This window comes from Saccopteryx leptura, chromosome 3, assembly GCF_036850995.1.
Source record: "Saccopteryx leptura isolate mSacLep1 chromosome 3, mSacLep1_pri_phased_curated, whole genome shotgun sequence".
Taxonomy (NCBI): domain Eukaryota; kingdom Metazoa; phylum Chordata; class Mammalia; order Chiroptera; family Emballonuridae; genus Saccopteryx; species Saccopteryx leptura.
The window spans coordinates 253,231,015-253,258,575 of record NC_089505.1 but is presented as its reverse complement, the minus strand read 5'-3'; the positions used below and the strand labels follow the sequence as shown (position 1 = coordinate 253,258,575).

The 27,561-nt window shown below is 38.5% G+C and overlaps 1 protein-coding gene across 1 annotated transcript in view; it reads right to left on the bottom strand.

Moving 5' to 3' along the window:
* The window catches only part of SERTAD2 (SERTA domain containing 2), a 127,068-nt gene extending 100,596 nt beyond the window's left edge, over positions 1-26,472 (bottom strand). Inside the window, exon 1 of the mRNA XM_066378149.1 lies at positions 25,868-26,472. The gene's annotated coding sequence lies outside the window, so the exon portion shown is untranslated. The remainder of the gene's footprint in view (positions 1-25,867) is intronic.
* Positions 26,473-27,561: the final 1,089 nt, after the last annotated feature.

Here is a 27,561-nt window from a genome sequence, read left to right as displayed (position 1 = left end):
AGGAGTGAAACTACTGGGTCACTGAGTGTCTTGTCTTCAGCTTCACCAGATACTGACAAACTTTTTCTACCGTGATTGTACCGACTTATACTTCCAACATTAGTTCTTTATATATTCTGAATATAAGTCCTTGGTCTGTTATATGTGTTCTAAATACTTTTCCCAATCTATTTTTTTTCCAATCTTTTTAGTGAATAGAAATTCATCAAGAGTAGTCAAATTAACCAATCCTTTCCTTTATGGTCCGTATTTTGTGTCTCATTTATGAAGTCTCTCCATATTTTAACTCTATATTCTCCAATTCTTCTAAACGTTTCATTGCTTAGCTTGTCACAGGGAGATCCATGGCACTACAGGCTTATTAGCTATTTAGGATCTCTGTGAGCTCCTGTTGGCGGTAGGGAACTCAACCACTCTCTTCTCTCCGTCTTCATATGTCTCACTTAGGAGTCACTCTGCACTGCTGTCAAGTTCCCACTGAATCTCTCAGTTCAACTTAAGAGATAGAAGGCTGGGATTCAAATGTTTCAACAGAAGATCAAGAATAAGAGACCTTAGTTTTTCAACTGACTCTCGGATAAGTGAAGTTATCATCCATCCCTCCATAATCTTACAATGAACAGGAAAGCTGCCCTTCACGCTGCCACAACCAAGTTTTCAAGAAAGCTGTGTTGATGTTTTGTTTCAAGACAGAACTGAAAGCACTCTGGGGAATTTTCTAGGTCGACAGGACTTCAGGATTTCTGAGCAAAAGGTAAGTCCAAAACAGAGTGGAGTGCAACTGAATGCATTTGTTTTCTTTACTTTACAAAGAGCTGTGGAGTAAATCCAGAATATTTCTCAGTAGGAAAAGTACTGTCATATCCACCATGGGAACTGGAAAGCACATGCTCGTCACTTACTTGTTAACCTCTGGGACCCCAGCATCTTCCTAGAATGGAAGCTATTTCTTCAACAAGACTAAATAAATATCCATACCCAAATCTGTTTACATATGTACTTATCTACCTGTTACTTTTAATATCTTGTTTAGTATTTTTCCAACTATAGATCATTATCCATTAATGAGCCATGAAATCAATTAGGTGAATTATAATCAGTATCTTTTTAAAAATGAACTATAATAGAATGTAATATAGAAATATCAGAATGCCTATATATAGTAAGGGTATTGTTTCATGAAATTTTTTTTTCAGTTAAATGTGTGTATATATGTGTGTCTCAATGTAAAATGTATTTTTTACTATGGGCTTTGTCCAAACATTTATAAGGTACTAGTCTGATATGTGGTAGTAAGCATACATACTGGGGGATTTCTTCCCACCAACCATCTCTTATCCTGGGAAATACCCACACACTTTCAGTCGTATGGGTAAACACACCCATACAACTGTTTCTACATGACTCCCACTTCCCTGGCTCTTACTCAGTAACACATGACCAATAATGGTCTAATGAGTTCCTTGCCTATGATTTTTTTAAATCTGACATCCAGAAAACTTTTCAGTGATAGAAGCTATAACAAAAACTGTTGGTGGTCATGTTTCCAGCCATGTGGGAAAATGGTCTGCCATAGAAAGAATGAAGCAAACATATAGAAAGAGGCAGAGATGAAATAGAGAGTTCTGGCCACATTCAATACTGTTCTTCCCATAATTTGGTGGCCTACACCTTTCTTAGATTGTGTACATCAATGTCTCTGCTAAGTTAGTTCGATAGGTTTCTGACACCTTCAGTCAAATAGATAGTCATGCAATGCCTATATTTCTCCTAAATTCTTGGGGGCTGAAGTGATGAACTGAAAATTTAAATTGCAATGAATAATGAATAGGTTCTTGCCCTATACCCACCCCCAACCATTTATTATCTAAAAGGAAAAATTGGTACAACTCATAAAAAGCTGCAAATAAAAAAAGATTGTTATTGAAATTCAACTTTGGTTTTCAATACCAAAAGGAAATGAAGGACACTTTGGGGTAAACACAGTAAGTAGAAGTAGGACCCTTAAAGCCTCTTCAGCAAAGTTCACATATGCACCATTATAATATTCTGCCTCTGTCTTTGGCCTGAGATGCAATCAATGAGACACATTATGGTGAAAGGTACTGCACAGGCTTTAGTCAATAGAACATCTGTTCATTTTTAAAAGCTAACCCCAAATCTTTCTATCAGGTTTGTAAGCCCTGGAGACTGGAGTGAAGGCAAGATCAACTGATGATAACCAAGTATGTATATGCTGAATATGATTCAAGGACTTAAATGCAGAAATGTGAGAGAATGAAGAGAAATTGGCTGAAGAAGAAACAAACAAATAAACACCGGGAGCTGACAAAGGTGAGTACACTCCAAGCCAAGAGACTGGAAAACTGAACGCAGCTTTTAAGTTTAACGGAAACTTCTCTTCTTCTAAGAATATAAATATAGCTTCCTCCTATATCTGCTTTCCTGGAGGCTAGTTTGCCCTTGAATTTATAATCCAACTGCCTTTGTGTTTAGCTGAATATTTCATGCAGAACACTGCAGAAACTGACCCATTTACACAACGTAGTTTGTTCAGCTTTGGAAGTAACTACCGAGAAAGACAAATTTAATTCTGGTGCAAATTAGGTCTACAAAGGCAGTCCATATTTTTTTTCTGGCAAAGTGATCTCTTTTATATAATGGAATTTATCATTTGTAATTATTCTGATCGATTCTTCATTCTCTATCAATTCAGCTTGACTGGAGACTGCCCAACTTATCAGGGGTTTCATAAAGGCTCTCCAGGTTCTCAGCTGAACAGCTCTTATGGACGGCTAACAAGCATGTGACTCGCTCGCCACCAGCTCTCTGAAAATATATGCCAAGGGGTTAAAAGTTATTAGCAGAGCTTTTATCACAAGGCATAAGTAATATATGATTTCCCAGTCAAAACTTCTCGGGACAATGCCTAAAGGAAAATCAGGTGCTAACAATCAGAATAGGATTTGCTTTTGATCGTGATACTTCAGCTTCTCAGGGACAAGGTAGCATTATTCTGAAAGGTTCCAAAGTGGCCACATTTGTCATTTTTCATACAAACAGAAGGTCATATAATAAAGGCTTCTTCATAAATGTTTCCAGAATACTGAGACCAAATCTGGGTTATCCCTGAATCTATCTGTGACATTCTTAGTCTTTTAAATGGCTGCACACTTAGCACTGGGTGCATTTTACCCTGGATTAAGTCTGCCCTACTAGATCCTAAACTCCTGCAGGGCTGGATCCAGAATAGGGCTCTGCAAACGGTAGATGCTCAGGACGGTCTCCTGGGATGAGAACTGTAACCTCTGTTTAAGGAGGTGGTGTCCTTTTTTAAAGAAAGAGCACACTGCTCTGAGTCTGGGGAAATAAGCCCTAGTCTCTGCACTGGCACGAGTTTCACTTTCCTTATGAAGGGCTTTACTCTAGATTAAAAACAACAACAACAACAATTGTATATTAAAAGTAAATGATCCTTAAGGTTTATTCTGCTTTGCCATTCTGATTCTAAGTAAGAAATAACAAGGCTATTTTTTAGTGGATTATTAATTTCAAAGTCAATCAAGAAGTTGCCCTTTGATGATATATATGTTCCTACTGTGAGAAACATGATTGGTCACTAAACTGGGTTTGCTGATTGGTTTTCTGTGCAGATATGAGAGTGAGAGGTACAGAAGACCATAAAGCTGGATGTTATCAAAGTGCTTGTTCCTAGTTCAGGGAGAAAAATAGCACAAATGTCAAAAGACAAGGATTCCAGCACGGCTCTACTGCTAACTAGCTGTGTACCCTTCAATAAGTCATAAACTCTCAAAATTCTGTTTCCTCATTTATAAAGGGGAAGAACAATATTCACAAGGTGGCTGCAGCTGGGGGAGTTAAATAAAATAGTCCTGAGAATGCTTATACACTGCAAGGCACCAACCATACAAATCCAGTGGCCTACTAGTAGCATATCCCACCAAAATGGTGTTATTCAATAAACTCTTAAGAGTTAAAATAAAAAGCTAATGCTTGAAGGAAGGGTAAAAATTAAAATCCTGCTTTGTTTTCTGCTCATATTATACCCACTGTGGTACAGGCAGTACGGTAACTACTTAAGAGTTCAAATCTAAGCCCGACCTGGCCCTCCCACTGCTCGCCACTGACTGCAGTTATCTAACATCTGTCCTCTGCCCTCACTACTATTTGTTTACAACTACAAGCAGCCTCTTGCAATGATGAGAAACTCCACTGCTGTTAAATGATAAACTGGAACACTTTAGGCTTCAGATTTTTTTTTAAACTTAAAGCAGGGCTGGGCAGACCCCTGTGGCCGTTCCTGTAAATCATGGGCTTGGGCTTCCCCCAAGGGCAGCACTGGGGAAGCCCCCCAAGGGTGTGCACACTGTATGGGCCATGCACTCACTGCAAAGGCTGCTCTGCTCCTGCAGCAGACCTATACTCTGAGATCTTCCTGCACAAGAGAAGTGAGAGGCTCAGACTGGCAGCTGTTACTTATTCCTTGCTCTTTGTCACTCATAGAAAGCAGTGAAAGATGGTGAGAAGGTTGTGACTTGTCTTCTTTGTTAAAGCAGATTTTACATACTTCACCTCTATTCCCATTGTGATTTTAAAAACCAGCAGTATTGTCTTTTAAAGGCAAAAGCATTTTTTCCAATTAATGAAATAAAACACAAAAGAATCGGCACTTCTAGTTCATTTCAAGTTATGCAATAGAATACATTTCTTTCACCCCAAATGCACTTTTTTCCTTGGGTATAATTTAGTCAACTACTATATGATGCTCGCTTGTTGAGGTTACTAATATAGCAAGCTTCTGATTATCACAGCTTAATTTATTTTTGAATGCCCACTATATGCCAAAGTGCAGTTTAAGGAAGTAGCTTATTTTTTGAAATTATATTTGCCCTTTTCAATACTTAGGGTTTTAACACATTTTCTGTCAGGGGCAAGCTAAAATCAACATTCACTTTGCATTCCCTAAACCATGGGGATCAAAATCATTGGGGCAGCGTAAGTGGGGTATTGAGCAGAAAAATTAAGGTGTGAGTAATTTATTGTGGATAGTTCACACATATCTAAACATGCTTCCCGCCTATTCTTAATGTCACATTGGAAAACTGGCTCTGAGTCACAAACAGAAAACCACATTCTCTACAGCCTGAAATATACCCAAACTATATATGCAACTATAAATCATGGAAGGTAATTGTTCTTTTCCACTTTTTATAATTACCTGAAAATAAGCTAGAAGTGGACATCTGAGAAAGAAAAAAATTTATATAACAAGTTATATTTTAACCAGTGGCTCAACTCTCCTCCTCAATTCCTAAGAAAATTCTGATTTCTAACTAATAGAACAATCCTTTCATGTTGGTTTTGTCTCTTCTAGAGGACAACAGAAAAGAATTACGATCATTCATCCTCTCAATTTCATGTAGCTTTCAGAGGCTGAATGAAGAACAGGATAATCTTTTTAATAACTCTTTCCCATTAAATTTGAGTGTAGACTTATGCTTGATCTTTCAAAAGCATTTCTCTGAGGCAAGGGAGTGGGTGACCTTATTATCTAGGTGTTCCCGAATGCAACAAGACTGTATCTGAACAAGACTACACAGATGTCTTCTTTTTTTTTAGTGAGAGAGACAGAGAGAGATGGAGAGAGACAGATAGGGACAGACAGGCAGGAAGGGAGAGAGATGAGAATCATCAATTCTTCATTGTGGTACCTTAGTTGTTCACTTATTGCTTTCTCATATGTGCCTTGACAGGGGCGGGAAGACTATAGCAAAGCGAGTGACCCCTTGCTCAAGCCAGCGACCTTTGGGCTCAAGCCAGCAATCATGGGATCATGTCTATGATCCCATGCTCGAGCCAGCAACCCTGAGCTCAAGCTGGTGAGCCCATGCTCAAGCTGGCAACCTCAGGGTTTTGAACCTGGGTCCTCTGTGTCCCAGTCTGATGTTCTATCCACTGTACCACTGCCTGGTCAAACAATGCACAGATATCTTGAATGGAAAAAAATTCATAAATTGTCATCCCACACATCTTAGGTGGGAGAGGAAGTAACAGAATAAAACAATTAACAATTACTGAAGAAGTTATTTAATACAATGAAAAGAGAAACAAAATAGTGTTTAGAAGGCCCACCACTTGCTAACTTTTTAAAATCTCTTGATTGAATTAAATCATTTCTATTAGGAATAACTACAATTCTCTGGCTCATTACACATGTTTCTTGCTAGGATTACATGTGAAAATTCAAGGATAGGTACTTTATACACAACTTTCAAATGGCTACCCTAGTATTCCTGATGAATGAATTTTTCTGCATTGCATGCATGCAGGTATGACTGAAGATGAACAAAGCCAATGACAGGCCTTCTGCAAGAATCTCTAAACTGGGTCCACTATCACTGGTGCATGGAGTAACATCAGGCTGTTGTTTACAGAAGAAGAAAGGCTGCCAATTTCCACTGAGCAGAAGACCACAGTGGCCAGCCTCCTTCAGCTGTGAACAAGAATAGACTCTTTATGTGTGGCATGTGTGTACATGCAACGGTTCACGTGCAGGGCCACCAAAACAAGAAAACTGCTTTGTGTGCATGCACCAGCCCATGCTCTGGGGCTTACGTTTTCACTAAGAACACTAATGAAAATTTATCAAAATGCAACTTTCACTTTTGTTGGTACTCTGAAGGAAAAAGTGAAAAACTAACACCGAGAAACTTAACCCTCAGTTTGAGATTTTGAAAGCATTTTTAAGGGAGAACAATCAATTCTAGTTTTTACAGACTCTTCCTTAAGTTTTACAAACTAACAAAAAAAATTATGAAAGATGTGTTTCAAAGCACAAAATATATTCAGACTGCAGTAGCCAAGTTTTATAGGAATGACTTCATTTTCAGAGTGGTTGGAGCTGCTTCCTCCTATAAGTTCAGGAAGTACTCACTCAAGTATTAACATACTCTAACTGAATCCACTTTGGAGAGATATTTTGTTAAGTGTACGACTATAAAGGAAAAAAATCTGGCTTATTAACATATGCCCATTCATGAACTTTCCTGGCAGAACGCAACCTTATATTAAATCAAATTTAGAAGGGTGAAAAGAAAATAGGGGCTGCATTCATTATACTCTTTCTTCAACTATCCATCACCTTCTGGGATAGCAGTCAAATCAGGAATAATATGGAACAGATCATGTTTATAACTCGCACTGAAACTTTACATCAGACAATAAATCTAGTGTAAATCTTAGCACTGGAACACTGAAGAAGAGACATGGGAAATATCTTTGGTACCTGGAAATGTATTTTCTTTGGTCTTGTTGCAAGTATATCTGAAAAGGGAGAAACTACAGCTCAATAATGAAGTGAAGTTGGGGAAAAAACCTGAGTTCTGTTTTTGGCTCTGTGGCTGATCTTAGTATAATCCTAGGTCAGATACTTAGCCGAGATGTGCCTTATCCTTATTAGTATCTAAGAAATAGGGGTGTTAATAGCAAATATTATTTTCCAATTTTTAGGAGACATAAGAAAAAAAGATAAGTGAAAAATCTTTATGCAACATTACATTACAGAAATTAGAAAATAATAGAAACATGGGCTGGAAATCCAGCCCGATATTGGCCAACTCCTATGAGAGCTGGGGAGGAAAATGTGCTAAACACGTAGGAAGTGTTATTAACACTTCCTTCATTTTACAGTGAGACATAACAGTAGCCTGAAAAATAGGGCACCGGTTCAACTTTTCAAGGGCCAATTCCAGCAAGTAACATTGGCCACATCTTGTCAAACACATCAAGAAATCTGGACAGCCACACCTGGGCTCCTCCTTCACATGAATACTAAAAATGGACACCAGAAAACTTTGTAGAGAAATATGGAAGTAATTTTAGATTATACTTGAAAATGGCTGTTACCAGCTTCATCCCTTCACTACATGAAGGACACCTGAACACAGAAGTCAATGATGATGCAAAATAATGATCACAAATGGCAGCACATAGGAACATTAACGATCTGATGACAGTCAGAGATGTTCTCAAAGTGCAGGAATTTTAGTAGCCAAAGAGAGCCGTGATTAGAGCAGAATCTCGCATATCATGAGTCAATACTAAGTTCATAAACTTTATTTTTAGTTTAAAAGAAATAAAAATTTACAGAAAGTAAAGCAGTCCCCTTGTCAGGCAATCACAAAAGGAACAGTAAGACAAACCAAACTGATGGTAATCCTTATACTTAATATGCTCCCCTACCCAACTTACTTAAAATTCTAAAGGCAACTATCTGGACTTTCTGTTTTTGTTACTTTCCTGGTTGTCAAATTGACAGAATCACTATAAAGCAATTATAAATGCACACCAAGACAATGAGGACAAATGAAGAGTAGAAATTTATAACAGGGTTGACCAAGTGCCTGAATTTCCACTTAACATATCATGGCCTAATGGCTGTACTTCACATAACAAACAACCATCTGCTCTCCAGTAACTATGCACTTACTTCACAAACTGACTCCCTGAGAGCGCAAAGGGCTCCAAGAACTCACTTCTCTAATGCTCATAGGTGACTACTGAATCATTTCACCTTCAAAGACATACTTAACAAAAGAAAACTCAGTTCCATTTCAGTAACTGACCAAACAGGACAGAACTTTTTACCAAAAAGGTTTTCTACCCATAAATATCTTTCTTTGTTTTCTCATCACATAATGGTGTGCTGAGTTTGCACTAATACCTGCCTCTAGTATTCAAAAGTTAAAGGATGCACATTCCAAAGCGCATCTTATTTTGGATTCCTAAAGTAAGAAGCAGAGATACCATGAACTGAAATGTTAACAACTTGGACCAAAAAACAACTTGATGGCTTTCAAAAGAGTAATTCTCGTACCAACCGTGCCTTTAAGTGTACAAATGGCTAATATCAGATGAAGCTGAAGAATCAAAGAAACGGCTTCGACTTTATTTTAGGAAGAAAAATTCTATTAAAAACCTTTCTTATTCATATAATTATTCAAAAATAAGAGTCATAGTTTCTCCAAAAGAAGTGACACCTGTCACCAGAACACTCACAGAGGACATGTGAAATGCTTAGATTACACAGATGAACAAAAAGGGGTAGCAACAAGCACCTGTTCTCTGTCACCCCTCCCCACAGAGACTCTGTACCCATTTCCTGGTACAGTCATCACATAAAAGCAAAACAAACAAACACTGGTCAAATGCCTTATGCCTTTATTCAGGGATCCTAAATTAGCCCAAAGAGAAAATGTTCCTATTTTCATCATACTGTTCTTACAATGCATAAGTACTGCAAAAAAACAGAACCAAAAACTCATGACCCCTGTCAACCTAGTGCACTTAACCACTCAGTAGCCACTATGTTTGCAATAACATGCAAAATGAGTTGTAGCATAATCTGACAATAGTAATGAGAAGTCAGGAGTGTCCTTGTTCCAAAAGAATTTGTCGCTAAGGAAAAATGAACTTCAACATTAGCAAAGTCCATGAAACTAAATTTATGGCTAATTACAGACAAATTTTCTGACAATCAAATTTTTCCACCATAATACAATTCTAATCATACCCTCAAACTACCCTTTGTTTTTTTGTCCAACTGCAATTTTTAAAAATTACTTCTCAAAACCCAAGCTGACTAGTAAGTGTCCCCAAATGCTCTGACTCAGTCACACGGCATAAAGATGCACAAACTGAATGGCACAACGCGGAAAATGGCAAAATGGGATTCGTGGCCCTAAAACTTCTCCATAGTATTTGAGTCTTTCAAAAATAACAAAAACCATTCTCCAAGTATAATCACTTTTCCAAATAATTTTTTTAAAGTTACTGTAAATATATTTTTTTGTAACTGGCTACTAATTGTTCATTGGTTGCATTGCCATTTTCAGTCAAAATAAGAACTCCTTACGAAAAATGAAAACAATAAATGACCTGGGACAGAAAGAGTTTGCCCTTCAAATCCATTCCACACAACTTTAGATCCTGCCCATGAAAATCTCCAAAACAGAACACAAAAATGACAGAATCCCAACAAAGCTCTGGTAATTACTCTATCATTAGAGTATTAATTCCTGGGCAATGAGGGGCAGATAATGCACTGCTCTCCAACCTACTCACTTGGACATTTTTTCCATTCTCTCAAAGACACTAAAACGTAGGGGCAAGAAGCACAGCTGAAACTTTTCTCAGTAGTAAGGTAAAAAACAAATTGAATCAGTCCCAACTGCTTAGCCTTGATAGGTTTTCTACCTGCCTGATTGAGTGTCTGAAGACAGAAATCCATTTCCTATTCAACTGCTAATCCCAGCCATCAGTATGGTCAACTGTATAGCGATGAACAAATGTTTCCTATGCATGACTTTTCACATCATGGCAAAACCAGGCTTATTCTAGCTAGGAAATTAAATTTCAGTTTGAGCTTTTGGATCTTGATCTTTGTTTTCTTTTCATTTCTTTTTTTAACATTGGGTAGTGGAAATAAAAATAAAATCTGGTAGTAGATGGGAAACAACAGCCATTTCACTTTTCATTTCTGCCACTGAGCCACTGGAAGCAAACCTTAGCTAAACAGTAAAAGCATTTGTTATAGAGCAAAGAGAAGCCTGTCCACAAAGTTTTTCTGCAAGATTCTAAAATTTAAAAATTGCCCAAATCATGTGTGACCATTTTGAAAAGTGACCAATAACAAACACATCAAGGAAACAACACAAATTTCAAACACAATTTTTTTCAAAACTCTAGCATTTTTAACTTAAATTATAGCCACAGTGTCCCTTCTCTGGCTTCTTTAATAAAATTACCGTTTATTTCAGAGTTCTGCTTTCATTGTGCTGCTTTATAATTTAACTTTCACAGAACCTTCATTTGAGATGTATAAGACACATCAACATGCACTTAAATATATAGTTCCTTTAAAAAGTATCCCTCTGGCTGAAATAATTCATGCCAGCAGAAGCATGAATCATGAATGGAACCACTCAAAATCTAAGTATTTTCAGTATTCACAGAACTTGACAGACCAACAGATACTTTGTCAATACTCAAGATAAACATCAAAGACAAGTAAAAATACTATGACTGGAAAGGGACAGGCCAAGATTCAGGGTCTTCTCAGTCAACAGAGACACCAGACTTTTCACCTTCTATTGCCTTGCCATGGAGGCTGGCAGGAATGAAATATTCTACTTACGGGGTCAAGAAGGATTAACTGCTCTCCTTCAAGAGTAATCCTGTTGTTTAGGTAGAAATTTTTTTTTTTTTAAGTGAAGATCTTCCCATGTGATTGTGACAATTTTGTAGGTATTTCAGGAGTGCTTTAGAAATCACACAGGGAGAAAAAATGACAATCCTCTACATATTTTGAAAAGGGCATGCCTGAACAAAGACCCTAGAGTGCTCACGCATATTGGAAAACACGTCTTCGGAAGATGACTTTCTCGTGGTGGGTAAGAGAGGGTTCAAGGCTCTCTGGTAAATTAGACACGGTTCTTTTTAGAAAGTAAGTTTTGGAGAGACCACAGCAGCTAAACTACCAGGTTAAGCCCAGATTTTCCCAAAGTATCAAAAACCTGGTCTATCCTGGACAACTAAGATACTATATTTCAAATAAAGCATTTTGTTTTGCTGACTTTTTTACAGGTCACAGTGTAAATTTCTTTCAATAAAATGAGAAAATCTATTTCAACTCTTGCTGTTACAGAGAGTTAAAGACACTTGTTCACATCTAATATGGAGCTTGATAAATACACACACACACACACACACACACACACACACACTGTTGACAGTTCTCCTTTAGTAACTTTGGAATAATATAGTCAAAATACAGAAGAAAAAATAAGATAGGCCCAGACAGGTTAAAGGAGAGTATCTGACCAATTGCAAAATATACATAAAATGCTATGCGCTAGATACTGAGCTGAGAAGACAGGTAAAAGACCAGTTAAGGAAGAGTCAGTTATATATATGCTTATTAGTATGGAGTGTAGCATATTATATGTCAAAAGAAAACAGAGTAATCTATCTGATGGAAAAGAGAAAAGAAAAAAAGAAAAAATTAGCATTTATTAACTATCAGTTTTGTGTTTGTTGCTTTACCTATTGTGTATCAGTTAATAATCATAGAGGTAGATACCACTGTTACCATTTTACAGCAAAGAAAATCAAGGCTTAGAGAGAAATAATGAACACTGTTAGTGGCAATGCCCATTCCTACCTTTATGTCCCTGCAACAACCCCATTTTCAGGTTACTTGGTCCAGAAAGGGCAGAGCTGCCAAATCAGACAGAAAGACTGACAGTCCATGCCTGCAGAGAAATTTCTGATTTCCCCTGAATAATATATTATACGAATGTGAACCAGCTTGAGGAAGGAGCCAAAACAGAAGTGGAAAGCCAACAAGGTGTTGGGCACAGCAGAAACATCCTAAGAACCTGAGCTGCAGATGTGACCAACTCTGAAGCCTGCCCTACCTCCGGACTTGTGAGATAATAAATCTCCTGATGATTCCAGCAAGCTTGAGGGTGGTTTCCGAAACTACCCTAAATGATATAACAATGCTACTTATAACTTCTCCAAGGTCACCTGCAGTAAGTGGCAGAGCAAGTATATGAACCAACATCATTCTGGCTCAACACTGAGCTTCTTCCACTAAACTACACTGTGGCGTGAACTTTGATGAATGTTTTTCTCATGATAGCATCATGCAACGTTAGAGCTAGAAAGGGTCTTACCTCACCATTAATAACAAAATTCATTTACACCTCATGAAAATGAGGTAGTGGCTGTATTTCCAAACACGGAGAAGAAATATATCTTTAGCAAATATTCCCAGAATTCTATATTCTACAGAACTTCTCACTTCACACTTCGTATGCATTTAATTTTTAGTAAAACATGAAGTCACATGCCTTCAGTAAATGGAATTGAGCTCTTGAAAAGTATTCCAAGCTATTATTAATTTTCTTAGGTGGGATAATAATATTGTGGTTATGTAGGAGAATGTCCTTATTCTCAGCAGATGCATAGTGAAGTATTTAATGGTAAGAGTTATGATATATGAAATTTACTTTCACATGATACAAAAAGTATACATGAGAAAGAAAAAGAGAGTCATAAAGCAAATACAACAAAATGTTAACAATTACTGAATCTAAGTACAGGGAAATATGGGTATCTGTTGAAATATTCTTTCAAGTTTTCTACACGTTTGAAAAGTTTTCCAATACAAAAAAAAAGTTTGGGTGTGGGGGTGTATGGTATGGAGCACAGCACTGCTGAGTACAGTGTGGCTATGCACTGGAATGACCTGGAGACTTTGAAAAATATTGAGGCCAGGGCCTCAGCCCAGGTTGCAGCCTGGGCACGGGTAATTCTAATGTATCGTACTGGTATGATAGAAGAGCTTGAGTTTTAAAGTCACAGTTCATTAACACTCTGATAGTCCCAGCTCCATACAGACAAACCTGAAAATTTCTATAGACTATTTTTTATTCATAAAAAATTGCCAGTGTTTTGAACTTAACATAAGGATTAATTCCAACAATATTTCCTAAAACATATGTTCGGTGACAAAAGGAGATTCAATTAATATTAACTATCACATTAACAAATCTATATTAAGTTTCCTGTGCTGTGCTCAAGACCATGAGGGACAAAAAAACAAAACAAAAACAGAGCAGACTTACTTTTTCCCTAAACAAATGTATTCATAGACTCTATGGTCCAACATGCCAAAATTTAAATTATACAAATGCTAAAGCCAGACCAGTGGTAGCACAGTGGATAGAGCATTGACCTGGGATGGTGAGGTCTTAGGTTTGAAACCTTGAGGTTGCCAGCCTGAGCATAGGCTCACCAGCTTGAGCATGGGGTTGTCGGCTTGAGCATGGGCTCATCGACATGATCTCAAGGTCTCTGGCTTGAGCAAGGGGTCACTGACTCGGCTGGAGCCCCTAAGTCAAAGCACATATGAGAAGTAATCAATGAACTGAAGTACCACAATATGAGTTGATACTTCTCATCTCTCTCCCTTTCTATCTCTGTCTTTGTCTATCTCCCTCTCTCTCTCACTAAAAAAATTAAAAAGCAACATTAAGTCATTTTACCTCTTTAAAAAAAGTCTTAAAAATAATGCTTTTTACTCTATGCCAAAGATGAATCATAATCTGTTAAACTATAAGGAAAGAAGAATTCCTTGAAAAACACACAATTTCAATTCAAATTTGTGCAAATTACTTAAAGATACTCCAGTGAGCCTTACATATGGAGAAAAGCTCTCTAAGGTCCTATATCTAAATTTTAGCTTGCACACGGGCCTCCTCAGTTCTATTTGTATTTCTTAAAATATGTGTGTCTGGGGTATGGGATAGAGGTGAATAAATGGCGATGAAATAAAACAGAGAAATAAAAAATAAATGACAAACTTTGAAAATTTAATTCTTACAATAGAGATTCCATCTTGAAATTATATCTGACAACTTATGTGGCTTTAAAATAGTTTTATTGATACACATTAAATACATGTATTTAAAATGTATAATTTGCTAAGTTTTCACATATGTGTACACCGTTGAAACCATCACAGCAATTGCAATCATGAATATAACTATCCTAGGTGGCCTTTAGAATCAAAAAGATGTGTTATAGCATAGATACAGTTTTCAGGAAAAAAAATTCTTGATAGAAATAGTTATTAAAAAAAGAAACCCAGCAAAAGTCTCCACAGAAGTGTCCAAAACCTTTCATCAACAGATAAAATAAACACTGAAGCTTTGGATTTTTTTCTCCTTAATTGAAAATTAGCAGACAAGCATATATTGGGTTATTTTATCTCAGATTTAGGTCTAAATAAGCAAACAAAGGCACTCTAAAAACAGAAGGATTTTTAACATTTTCAAACATTTAGGAAAATAAAAACAAAAGTCATAGTCACACAGCATTTTGTTTGAGAACTTAAAACACACACATCAGGAACTTGGTTATTCCAAAGCAAAACAATTTAGAAAGATTATACCTATAGATTATAGCAATGTATACAGACTTCCTGAATTTGGAATATTAGACCTACAGCACTCCCTATCTCACAGGCAAGGCTACTCCAGGCAAAACTGAAGAAAATGAACTTGTCTTCAGTTACTGTCAAAGCTTCCATCTCCACTTCTTTCCTCCCCCTGCAGTGTTTCTTCAATTTTTTCAGTGCATTTCCTTGGTCTACAGGGCCCTCACTGATGTACCTGGCTTCCCAAAGCTATGGAGTAACTTTTGTCCACCAGAACTTAATTCCTATCCATGGCATGTCCATATATTGCATTCTCAGGTGCAGAGACTCTGTTTCCAACCAGATAGCTAGCTAGGGACTGCAATAAATGGCTAGAATGTGTGCTCCATTCCCTTCCCCTGCCCTTCCTTGCTGAGCAGTTGCAGTAGCTAAAAGGGGACCATTCTACCCTGAGATGCCTAAGGCATAATAACCTGGTAACCACCTTAACTTAAAAATGTAGTCTTGGCCGGACCTGTGGTGGCGCAGTGGATAAAGCATCGACCTGGAAACACTGAGATCGCCAGTTTGAAACCCTGGGCCTGCATGGTCAAGGCACATATGGGAGTTGATGCTTCCTGCTCCTCCCCTCTTCTCTTTCTCTCTCTATCCCTCTTTCTCTCCTCTCTAAAATGAATAAATAATTTTTTTTTAAAAGTAATCTTGGGCCCTGGCCAGTTGGCTCAGTGGTAGAGCATCAGCCTGGAGTGTGGATGTCCCGGGTTCAATTCCCAGTCAGGGCACACAGGAGAAGTGACCATCTGCTTCTCCACCCTTTCCCCTCCTCCTTCTCTCTCTCTCTATCATTCTCTCTCACTCTCTCTTTCTGCCTCTCCCACAGTATGGCTCGACTGATTCAAGGGTATGGGTCCCAGGCGCTGAGGATGGCTCCATGGTACCTCCAACTCAGGTGCTAAAAATAGCTCAGTTGCAAGCATTGCCCCAAACGGGAAGAGTTTCATCCACAGACGGGGGCTGCCTGGTGAATCCCAGTTGAAGCGCATGCAGAGATCTGTCTTTCTATCTCTCCTCCTCTCACTTGGAAAATAAACAAATATATATAAACTTGCCTGACCAGTGGTGGGATAGTGCAAAAAGTATCAACCCCGGTTCGAAGCCCCAAGGTTGTCAGGAGAAGCACGGGCTCTTCTGGCTTGAGCACAGGCTCACCAGCTTGAGTGTGGGATCACTGATTTAACCCATGGTCATTAACTTGAGCCCAAAGGTTGCTGGCTTGAGCAAGGCATCACTGACTTGGCTGAAGCCCCCCCACCCCCCAGTCCCCAGTCAGGCACATATGAGAAGCAATCAATGAACAACCAAAGTGATGCAACTTTGAGTAGATGATTCTCATCTCTCTCCCTTCTTGTCTTTCTCTCTTAAAAACAAACAAAAAACATATATAATATATACACATATATAATATATACACACACATAAACACATATATAATTCTTATAATAGAAAGCTCATCTTGAAAATATACCTTACAACCTATGTGGCTTTAAAAAAGCTTTACTGATATGCATTAAGTGCAAATATTTGAAATATATAACTTGGTAAGCTTTGACATATGCATACACCCTTGAAACTGTAATGTAAAAGAAAGGATAGGTTCACACAAAAGCCATCCAGGCCTGACTAGGTGGTGGCGCAGTGGATAGAGCATTGGACTGGGATGCAGAAGACCCAGGTTCGAGACCCTGAGGTCACCAGCTTGAGTGCCGGTTCATCTGGTTTGAGCAAAGCTCACCAGCTTGGACCCAAGGTTACTGGTTTGAGCAAGGAGTTGCTCGGTCTGCTGTAGCCCCACAGTCAAGGCACATATGAGAGAGCAATCAATGAACAACTAAGGTGCCACAACAAAAAACTGATGTTTCTCATCTCTCTCCCTTCCTGTCTGTCTGTCCCTATCTGTCCCTCTCTCTGACTCTATCTCTGTCTCTGTAAAAAAAAAAAAAAAAAAAAGCCACCCAGGATCTTCAGAAGGCAAGTCCTTTTGATCCAGAACTGAGTTTGCTACAGTGGCCTACGCCAGACTCCTCATCGCACTAAACCCCATGCTGCTTAAAACAAAAGATTTCATTTTCACACGATCTTTTGTCTCCATTGATCTGTACTGGACTGTACACCATTATGGATAAATACCATGTCTTATTAGTCCATATGATCTCCCAAGGACTTGGGACATGTATTAAACATTTATAAATTAAAATAAAATAATTTATAAAAATGGTATTATATTATAGCTAATGCTATTTTATTAAAAAAACCACTTAGCTTTATCTACTTTAATATTTGAGGCAGAAATATACACTCACAGGTTTTTTTAGGAAACTACATAGTGTTACAATCAAAGAAACAAAAGGTTAGTTCTTTCTGTACACCAAACAAAGCAAATTTAAGATTTTCTTGTTAATTGTGCAATATAGCTGAGATGACTACATTTCCATTGTGCAATTTTCAGTGTTATACTTTTTTTTTTCAGGCTCTGTTACAAAGAAAACAAAACAAAGGGAGAAAACAACCTAAGTATAAAGAAAACCTAGGAAAAATTTCAGACTATGTCCACTATCAGGTATCCCAGAGTTCACAAATGAGGGTGATTTCAGATTTCTGGTGGAAACATCCAGTTTCTAATACTTCAACTCAAACTCAAATAAAAATTATCCATTCAAATGAAGTTCTGTTTCAAGTTTTAGGATTCCTTTTATATCAGGTCAACGAGCAAAAAATCTATATAAAGAAATCTTACTTTTTTCCAGATCATTATTATACAATGTTTAGTTGTGACTAATCCAAATAGTAGATAATAAGCTCGTACAAACCAAATTATTTTAATGTAATTTCTTTAAGGAAAGGAATATCTGTCTCTTTTCTTTAGTGCTGTAATGTCTAGAAAGAGTAGCTGGCACATAGTAAGTGCTCAATAAATAAATACCTGTTGAAAGGCAGGCAGGCAGGCAGGCAGGAAGGAAGGAAGGAAGGAAGGAAGGAAGGAAGGAAGGAAGGAAGGAAGGAAGGAAGTAAAGAAGGAAGGAAGGAAGGAAGGAAGGAAGGAAGGAAGGAAGGAAGGAAGGAAGGAAGGAAGGAAGGAAGGAAAGAAGGAAGGGGGAGAAAGAAGGGAGGGAAAGAAAGAGAGATTCAGGAATGGGACATATGTGAAAAAACAAAAATTGACCAAGCTTCTTCCATGAGGCACAGATTTTATAAAGTACAATTTCTGAGACATCTCTTATTTAAATCGACCCCCAAATGCAGTTTATCTAATCTTATATTTGAATTGTTTAAATAAAAAGTAAACATGGACTGTTTGTTTTCTAAATCAAAAGGAGGATTCATTTTGTTTAATCAAATTGAAAGGTTTTCTACTACTGATGTCTGAGTAATGTCAGGTATTTTGAGAAACTATAAAACATTCTCTCCAAATCAATGGATTTTGGTATTTAGGAAAACTTTTTACTCAGAGGAGTTTTATGTAAACCTTTTTTGTTTAATAATGCAGATGCATTTTCAAATCCTTTGATTTCCTGGGTGAAAAGAACCCTTAAAATCAAAACAAAAGTTAACTCAAAGGGATACATTTCATTTGAGCTGAAGCCATGGAAGACAAAAAAGCTGATGGTTACTTTACCAGGAACCATTAATCATTTAACAATGGTGAACCCTGGAAAATCTCACAGTGGACTTGGTCTGACGTTCAGTCTGGTTTTAAGGAGTTCAAAACAAAACAAAATAAAATAAAACAAAACAAAAGAGCTGCTCTTCTTGTTTAATGTGACATTCTCAGGCCAGCTGCCCCCTACACAGGTGGAAATGGTCATTGCTGAGACAGTCTCTAGAGCTCACCAGGGCAGTGGGCGTGGAGCAAAACAAAGCTTGGATGTTAGAGATGGCTTAAAAAGGTAACATGGACAAAAAAATTCTGTGGGCATCCCACCATAAAAGAGGTTAACAGAAAAGTGGTAAATAATAAACATGTCACAATTTCCCTTTCTCCACCTCACATAAGCTAAAACTTGGTTTTAAGTTTACAAAATGACCTGTTAGGTTGTGTGTAGATTTAGATGGTCATTGAACTCATCTTCTGAGATAAGGCAAAACCAATTTTCTATATAGAAGGACTTTGCCTCTATCTCATGAAAGCAGATTGAAATAAATGAAAATTACTAACTTCACACCTTATACAGAAGCAGAGGCTAAAAAAAAAAACCTGCTGTGATCAAGGGAAAAAAATACCAATGTGAAAAAGAAGATTGAGCAAAATAAGAAAGATGATGCACAAAAAGGCAATCCATGTGGAAACATTAAGGAAACTGAAAAACAATGGTAGAACAAAGGGAGGGGGTTGTGACAAACAAAAAAATTAAATTAAAAGTGAGCTGTTTGTGTTGTTTTATTTACTATGGTAAAAGCAAACATTCAATATACTAAAGTGTAATATATACCACCATATAAAATGTTATTAACACTAATGTGGACTTTAAATTCAAAAGTGGAGAAGAAATCTATCTTTCTAAGTTTCCATCAGTTAGATGTTGAACAATAAGGACAAAAAAACCCCACTGTATTTATAAAAGTTGATTTCTGCTTAGCTTCATATTAGAAGAACATTGTTCACTATTCTCAATATTACTTGAAATAAATAATATTTCTTTGTATGTCCACTTGCTTTGCTAGGTCTTACTCTGAGTACACTAGAATTTCACTTCCAGTTAAAAAAGTTAGTAACATCATGAGGCTGTGACAACTCTTCTGCTAATAACCAGAAAGAGGTAAAGCTGAATGAAAAGAAACTTACAGCCTGACCTGTGGTGGCACAGTGGATAAAGCATCGACCTGGAACGCTGAGGTTGCTGGTTTGAAACCCTGGGCTTGCCCAGTCAAGGCACATATGGGAGTTGATCATTCCAGTTCCTCCCTCCCCCTTCTCTCTCTCTCTCTCTTTCTCTTTCTCTCTCTCTCTCTCTCTCTCCTCTCTAAATTGAATAAAGTCTTAAAAAATAACAATTAGATACATTTCACATCTAAAAAAAAAAAGAAACTTACATAATGTGCTAAATCTGAGCTTTTGACTTTTAAAGATTTCAACTCTGAGAAGACTAGTTTCTTAATATACAGTCTTTCCACACCTGTCTTCACTCACCTTCTCAAAAAATTAAAATAAAAGATTAGCTAGAATAGGCCTGACCAGTGGTGGCACAGTGGATAAAGCACTGACATGGAATGCTGAGGTCACCAGTTCAAAGCTCCAGGCTTGCCTGGTCAAGGCACATAGGGGAGTTGATGCTTCCTGCTCCTCCCCCTTCTCTCTCTCTTTCTCTAAAAATATATAAATAAAATGTGCAAAAAAGATTAGCTAGAATAAAAAAATCCAAGCCACTGTATTCTGAAATGTGTATATTTCACTGCTTTCAAAGTACAGAATAAATGAGTATAACAAGGGGTCCTACAGCTAAATAATCATTTCGAAATTTAAAAGTAAATAAATAGTTTTTTCTTTGAATATACTTCTCATGGAGTCTGATATACCTGAACTTTTTTTTTGAGATATGAGTGGGTTTTTTGTTTGTTTTAGTTTTTTTTTAATTCATTTTTAGAGTGAGAGAAAGAGAGAGAAAGGGGGGAGGAGCAGGAAGCATCAACTTTCATTTGTGCCTTGACTAGGCAAACCCTAGGGTCTCGAAGCAGCAACTTCAGTGTGCCAGGTCAACACTTTATCCACTGCGCCACAATAGGTCAGGCTCTGAATATTTCTTCCTGCAATGTACAAGCAAGTTTTACAAGCTATAACTTAATAAAATGTATTATGTCTTAGATACATAAAGTTTGTTCATAAAACATGAACCTTTGCTATAATCCAGGTTATACCAAAACTCAGTATTGACATTTACAACTCCATTCAATTTAACCAAAGTTCCTAGCCTCTTTAAAAAGTATCTTAGATATACCATGAACATATTAAGAAGTCTCTTCAAATACAAAGTTAGGCCCTGGCCGGTTGGCTCAGTGGTAGAGCGTCGGCCTGGCATGGAGGAGTACCATGTTCGATTCCCAGCCAGGGCACATAGGAGAAGCGCCCATCTGCTTCTCCACCCCTCCCTCTCTCCTTCCTCTCTGTCTCTCTCTTTCCCTCCTGCAGCCAAGGCTCCATTGGAGCAAAGTTTGCCCTAGCACTGAGGATGGCTCTGTGGCCTGTGCCTCAGGCGCTAGAATGGCTCTGATTGTGGCAGAGTGACGCCCCAAGATGGGCAGAGCATTGCCCCCTGGTGGGCATGCCAGGTGGATCCCGGTCGGGCGCAAGAGGGAGTCTGTCTGACTGCCTCCCCCTTTCCAACTTCAGAAAAATACAAATAAATAAATAAATATAAATAAATAAATAAATAAATAAATAAAAAATACAAAGTTAAAAGGAAAAATATCCTTCAGACAAAATATCTGAAAGGTCACAATTTTTAAACAAGAATAAACAAATATCCATTTCTAAATGCTAATGTTTACTTTTGTATTTCTTTGCATTTTGTCCTTCTCCAATGCTTTCATAAAGCACTTACAACTTACCCCTACAACATCCTCTGTGAATGAGGGGAAGGTAACAGCCTTTCCTCTTCCCACTGAAAGGTAAGAACTTGAGGAGAATCATGGAGGTTAAGTGTAAAGCTCAAGGTCATATGCCAATAAGTAGCACTGCTCAGTCCAGAACTCCATGGACCTTAATTAATTCTAAATTTATATCAATAGATAATGCATATATTATTTTTCTCTATTTTTGATCACTGACAGAGTACAGCAGGTCCTCAAATAATGTAGTTTCATTACAAAGTAGAAAATGAACTCTTCTTTGCATCAATTAACCTATAGTAAAAAGCTGGCTTTGTTTTATGTTCTTTCACATAAAGACACAGAACTTATTGATGATATTAAGTGAAGTCTTAGTATATAGTTATTCATTTCCCTGTTAGAAGACAGGACAGAAATCACAAGACCTAAAAGTTTTATCTACCTCACTATCATCTTCTTTCCAAACAATTCATCAGAAACACTGCTTTTTAAAAAGTTGGAGACATTATACATGACTGTAAAATAGTAACACTCAAATGTCTTGACAAAAATGTTAATTGAAAGGAAGAGATAAGAAAGAGGATGTGAGCTACAGAGACAATGTCATGCTAAAATGTATCAAATAAAAAATAAGTGACCTTCCATCTTGCAGACCAGACACTTAAGTTTAGTTTCTAAGTGTCTATAAATTAATTTTTTTAAGTTGCATTTTAGATTGGCTGCTTTAATATGAACATAAAAGGGCAAGTTTTCTAAATTAATTGTTTAGCCAATTAAAATGCAATGTATTAGGATAAACTGGGTAACTGGCGATTAAACAAAGGTTTATGTATACAAAATTATCCACATCATAGTACATAGTATATGTATTTAAAAAGTTTAACAATGCCACTGAACACTAACACTTCTAAGCCAACTAGTATTCAGATTTCTTTACTGAGTTTATCTCTTTCATAAAAGATATTCTTACATTTTATAATTTCAGGGGGCATGATAATTAAACAAGATTTTATTGACAAATCCTGTAAACAGAGTGATTCTATAAGTGAAGCAGGTACTAGGCCCCATCAATTTTGTATATTTAAAAAATATATACTCCCTAATTGTGTAATGCCTATTAAGTGTGTGATGAAGTTTAAAGTGTTTTCTTTACGAATTACATTCACCTACTTTATGATTCCTATTACTCTATTTGCTACAGCTATTTCAAAAGCTAAATATTTATTAATAGTCCTCAAGGGAAAAAGTTTCATTCTTGAATGGAAAGAGAAAAAGAGCTTTAGTCCTTAAGAAAATAATGCCATTTTATTATCACAGTGTTAGTTTAATAAATTCTCTTTATTGTTATTAATTCTGAAGCTGATATTACCACAGCATCATTTTGGACATTCAAAAATCTAATTCGTATAATTCACATTAATTATAACAACATCCAATTTAGTGACAGAATGTTTGGGTGGCAGAAAATCTTACAATAAAAAATGGTCATGTCAGTTATCAAAGGAAGATATTTGATACGTACTTTTCAAACTACTTTATGTTTAGTCTTCAAAACGAAAAATATTTTCTCAATAAAATGTAAATTATAATGTAATTCTCCTCATTTATCCTCTATTTACAAAAGTAATAATTGAGTGTAAAAAATCAACTCAACAATATAAAATAATAGCATTCTCCACAATATCACTTATAATGTCATTCACTTATTCATAAACAACTTCAGAATAACATTTAATTCATTTCATAGCATTCATTAAGCTTCTTTATTTACCAGGTACTCTGCTAGACACTGGAGATTAAATTATGAATGAAACACTATTCTTACCCTCAAACAGCATTCTGTTTAATAGAGAAAATCACAGATAACAGCAAATGTGTGATAGGTATCATAAAAATAGAGGTATGTATATCCTCTTTGGCAAGTTTAAATGAAAGAATGATCAAGTCAACTCATCAAATAATGAATATTCATAAGTACTCAACTAAACACTAGTTTAAAAGTATTTAAATCACCTGACCTGTGGTGGTGCAGTGGATAAAGCACTCAACCTGGAGTGCTGAGGTTGCTGGTTCAAAACCCTGGACTTGCCTGGTCAAGGCACATATGGGAGTTAATGCTTCCTGCTCCTCCCCTGCCCTTTGCCCTTTTCTCTCTCTCTCTCTTTTTCTCTCTCTCTCTCTCTCTCTCTCTCCCCCTCCCTCCCTCCCCCACCTATAAAATAAATAAAAATAAAAGTGTAACTCCCATAGAACATCATGCATACTAATAAGAATTCTGCTTATTTTAACCACAATAATTTATCTTTACAAAAAATTTACTAATGTTTCAAGATATACAAAGAGCATGACAGAGAATTAGACTTAAAAAGATATATCAAATGCTAGTCAAGATCTTTGCAAAGATGTACCAAACATTAGTCAAGATCTTTTAAAAAAAAAAGAAAAGATCTTTGCATACGTAAACTCATTCCGACCTCACAATATCCCTATGAAGTAAGTGCTTCCGTTATCTCCATTTTACAGATAGGGAATCTGAGGTTAACTTGACCACAGTCACATAGACAGTGCAAGGAAATGTTGGGACTTGAGCCTACAAAATCTAATTCTAGAGGCCCCGCTCTTAACGACATTAGACATTCTCTCTAAGGGTAGTGATGATGATGGAACAGCTAGCATCAAGTGCTCTGTGCCATGCATTCTTATTTATCCTTACAGCAGCCCTTAGAGCAAAAGTCATCATTCCTATTTACAGGAGAAAACCAGTACAGTCCAGGTTTGAAGCTTGCTCAAGGTCAAATAGCCATCTAAGGATGACAGCAAAATTTAAACTCAGGCAACCTGGCTCCGCTGCAATGAGGCCTCTCAATGATTCAGTCTTACACTCATGAAAAAGGCCACGTGATTAATTTTATTAAACAATTCGAAAAAGGTTTGTATAGGTCTTCCTGAAATACTTTGCAAGGTTTAGGGGCATATGACAAGCACTTCCTTTCAATAGCATTTACACTTGAGTCAACTTTACTACTTTGGGCTGATCATAATTATTTCTGCTCTTTAAAAAGAAATCTTTCTGTAGAAAGTTGGCAGATTTCAGTCCAGGAACAAACTATTCTTTAAAATTAAATTTAGTAACAATTTATTCTGATTAGTCTAAAAGAGAAGGAGAGAATGAACTACTAACAGGACTTTCTTGTACTTTAATATTTCAAAATATGTTTGGTTTGGCCTAATTTGAATATGGTGAACAACTAGACCAGAACTAGATTAAAAAAGAGTAATACCATTTTAAATAAACTGAATTCTCAAAAATGACCTCAGAAGCCAATTCAGAGTAACTACTCATAATTTTTACTTTTCTCTCCAATTAAATACTAAAGATGTATAAGGCAAGATTTTCATAAAGCATATACAGTCAAGTATGTGTACTTCTGAGCATCCAACAATCAAGAAACCAAATTAAAATTTTCCAAAATTCTGTAACATGACATTGTTTAAAGACAATCAAGAATACAAAAGAGGGTTATCAAAAGAAAAAATAACTATTTTTATCCTTAACACACCACACTGTGCCCAGTGACTGAGAAATAAAAAATTCTGTGTTGTAATTTCTTGCTAGGAAAGAGGTGAACTAAAGATGAAGTGTGAAGCTGGATGTTTATCTTACCTTGCTTTCCTCCAACAGGTTCAAAGACTCAATAACCTTTACTTTAGTACTGAACCCATATTTTTTTTCAAAAGGGAACCTATAAAACTATTTTAAAATAAAAATAGTAAGCCACACCACCAGGCAACCTGTCTTTCCTTGCTCTACTGCCACACATTTAAATTAAAAATACCTTTTGTCTTGCCTTTATTAAATAAAAGTTTAACTTTGATTTGGAGGAAAATGTACCTATTGGCCATTTTACACTTTTTGCAGGTCATAGAGTCTATCAGATCACACTGCGGACTATTACAGCTCACTAAGCATCCTAAAGACAGAAAGCGTGCCATTACCGCTCATTTTGTAAGCGTTATAATGCCCCGATGGTGGAAGTCTGGCAATACCTAGAAATACAGCAGGGCTGGTGAATAAGGAGTCGAGGGGCGGGGGAAGAGAGAGCTAGGAAGGGAGGCAGTCGCCACCTCAAATCCACGCCGGACCAGGAGCCTTCTTCCCACAATGTGATCCCTGCCCTCCCCAAAGTGGACCGCTACAACCTTTTCCCATATCCCTCCCCCGAAATCCTACACGATACTCACCCTTCCGCGAAGAAGTCGCCACCGGGTCCAGCTCCGAGACGCGTCGGGGTGGCAGCGAGGGAGGGGACGTCTGGGCTGTGGGCGGGGGGTGTCGGTGCGTCACTCGAGTGCGGGACGGTGAGTTCGAGAGGTGGGAGCCGAGAGGAGCAGGGAAATCAAGTCACGGCCGAAAACGGAGGAGAAACGGTGGGCGGGGTGGAAAGCCCCCTCCTTAAAATAAACTCCCCGGACCCTGAGACCCCCTGTTCCAGGGAGGGAAATAATAGACTGATAAATAAAGCTCTAAAACGACGATGACCGAGGAACAGACTTTAATTTAAAGGGTGAGCAACTGAGCGAGGGCTGAAGGGGAGACAGAAGTGGCTCTGGGTCTATCCCATGCCTTTGCAGTCCCCAAGCCGAGGAGGAGGCAGGCTGAGGGGAAGTTGCAGCGGCTCCTGAGAAGGAGGAGGAGGAGGAGGAGGCGGAGGAGGTTACACCGTAACAAGTACAGACAGACAGCCATGGATCAGTGGGGCGCTGGGAACAGGGGCGGCCGCGGCGGGGCGAGCGGCGGTGGCGGCAGCACCGCCCGCTCAGCTCGCTCAAGACATTTAATTGGATTGATGGGTTGTGCAGTGACTCACAGACTTTACAGAGTCGTACAGCAGTCCCCGCCCAGCTGGACAGGGAAGATGCGGCGGGGACGGGCGGGGAATGGGAGCCGAGAAGAGCCGGGAGGGGAGGAGGCGACTGAGAGAGCGAGGCGGTGGGGGCGGGGAGTAGAGTACAGCCACCCAACGGCGGAGCCCGCCGCTCCGACGGGCGTGAGCATCGGCCAATGACAGTGCGGCTCGATAGACGGCTGGCTTCGCCCCTAGCCCAATGAGTCTACTAAGGACACTGCCGCGAATGGGGCGGAGGAAGTAGAGTTGGGGGTGGGGAGAGGTGGGTGGAGGTTGAAGTGGGGGTGGAGGGAAAGATGAGGCGCCGGAGACCCGCGGAGTCACTCTGCTCGCCTCGCTTCAGAAGTACGCCTCCCGCCAATCCCAGGGCCGCGTGGGGATGATGGACGCAAATGTATGACCAATTAGGAGAAGAAGGTGGCCTAAGCGAGACAGAGGGGAAGAAGTAGGCGAGCTAACACCCTCCCCACCCTCCCGCGACCAGGTCCTCCCTCCCGCCGGGTTCGGGTCAGTCACGCAAATAACAGTGTGAGGGCTGGGGCCGCGCGGGCGGGCGGCGGAGGGGCCGCGCCGCTGGCGGCGTGACAGCGATAGGGACTGGCTGTGTTGCCGACACCACGCCGGCAGGAGGAGGCGGCGGCCGAGGCTTGCAGGCTACTGCTCTTCTGTCTTTGCCTAGCGCTGCCGGGGAAGCCCTGCGGCCAAACTCCACACCCGAGGGGCAACCACATTTGGAGTGAATCAGATCAAAACTTTGTCCACGTCCATGCAGTGCCCACTCTGGGAGACAGCTCCGTGTGATGTCCTGTGGAGCTGTGCTCTGAGTATCTGAGGAAGCTGGAAACCAGAGACCGGAGGCTTGGCAATGTCATTTGCCCCCTTGCTTGCTTGTTTTCTGGGGAAGTCAGGGTAGGGTTTGGACAGGTTGAAACAGCTCCTGAATACATACCATTTCTTTATTGAGTTTCTGGAAACGGCACTTCTTAACCTGGCATTTGCTTTTAAAATGCTTGTATGTATCTTGGCTTC